Source organism: Cebus imitator, unplaced genomic scaffold, assembly GCF_001604975.1.
Source record: "Cebus imitator isolate Cc_AM_T3 unplaced genomic scaffold, Cebus_imitator-1.0 Scaffold6, whole genome shotgun sequence".
In the NCBI taxonomy this organism is placed as follows: domain Eukaryota; kingdom Metazoa; phylum Chordata; class Mammalia; order Primates; family Cebidae; genus Cebus; species Cebus imitator.
In genome coordinates, this window is record NW_016107321.1 from 6,637,997 (window position 1) to 6,639,685 (window position 1,689).

Genomic DNA, 1,689 nt, shown 5'->3' on the forward strand with positions numbered 1-1,689 from the left:
GGGTTTCACCATGTTGACCAGGATGGTCTCGATCTCTTGACCTCGTGATCCACCCGCCTCGGCCTCCCAAAGTGCTGGGATTACAGGCTTGAGCCACCGCCCCCGGCCGGGGTGCTTGCTTTTTAAAGGCTATAACTGGAAGACAACAGCCTCCTCATTTAAAAGCTATTTTGATATATAACATGCTAAAAGGAGCCCTAGTATACACACCTGTTTTGAACTAAAACTTAAATCTAATTTGACAAGAATCTCATTTCATCCACTGTGAATCTCACTGTGGGAATAGAAAGGCTCTAAAGGAACATTAACTAATTTGGAATTTCAGCTGAGAACACAAACCTGGACTCAATTCTGTTAACAAAATTCATTCATTAAACAAATATTTACTAAGCCATGTCTATATACGTATATATGTATATGTATATATACATAGCTCAGGCACTGTTTTGGGTGCCTGGAAAACTTCAGTGAACATGGCCCTACTAAGAAGCAAAGGCTGAGAAAAGATTTATGCATGCTAAGAAAAAAACACAATGGTTAGACTGGTTTTGTCATACTTCTTACTTGCTTTTCACAAACAATATAGGTTTAGAAGCCAAACTTATAAGGATAAGGGTGGTCTAATAATACATATTTCTCCAGATTCTTTGCTATTGTGATGTAAGCTGGTTGGAATTTAGCAACAAATTTTTTGCTGAAACACTTGCCAAACTAACTGTAGCAACTGTTACACCAGAGGTCTGCTCCAGCACCTGGAATTGGACACAGACATACCGTGGTCACGGGTTGCTTGCTTTGGTAATTGCTTGGGTGGCTAGATTTGGGAGAATACTTAGTGTGGGCCCGGCAATTGATGGTGGATCTCAAAAAAGAGAAAGTTTTCAGCAACCTTTCAGTTTTGACATAAAATTGTAAATTTCAAAGAGAGATCCAAGATGGCTGATCACTAGCAGCTCAGGATTGTAGCTCCCAGTGAAAGCGCAGAGAACGAGAGGACACCACACTTTCAGAAGAATTTTTGTTGCTCATGCACCAGGAGATTCTCAGCAGAGGAGCCCCACGGGTCGCCAGTGTGACTCTTGTGGCTGGCGTGGCGGTTTTGCTGGCACCTTGGCGCGGTGGTTTTTGGTGCGGAGTCAGAAAAGCACCATCAATCTTAACGCCGCTGTTTTAGATGGCGCAGTGGGTTGCTCAAATTCCGGCACTGGGAATCAACAAGTTGGACGCCCACTTAGAAACCTAATTAGAAAGTCGGTAATTACAAAGACCACTAATGGATAAATCTATGAAGAAGGGAAGAAAACAACCTAAAAAGGCTGAGAATACCCAAAATCAGAACTCGTCTCCCTCTACAGGGGATCACAGTTCCTCATCAGCGACGAACAAGGCCTGACAGAGAACGAGTGTGTTCCATTAACAGAAGTAGGCTTCAAAAGGTGGATGATAAGAAACTTCTGTGAGTTAAAAGAACTTATTCTAACCCAATGCAAAGAAACTAAGAACTTTGAAAAAAGGTTTGACGAAATGCTAATGAGAATAGACAATTTAGAGAGGAATATAAGTGAATTAATGGAGCTGAAAAACACAACACGAGAACTTTGCGAAGCATGCACAAGTTTTATTAGCTGAATTCATCAAGCAGCACAAGTTTTATTAGCCAAATTGATCAAGCAGAAGAAAGGATATCAG

At 41.4% G+C, this 1,689-nt stretch overlaps 1 protein-coding gene across 2 annotated transcripts in view; it reads right to left on the reverse strand.

The window, feature by feature from the left end:
* The window catches only part of GTF2H5 (general transcription factor IIH subunit 5), a 19,656-nt gene that overhangs the window by 9,550 nt on the left and 8,417 nt on the right, over positions 1-1,689 (reverse strand). The window lies entirely within an intron of this gene.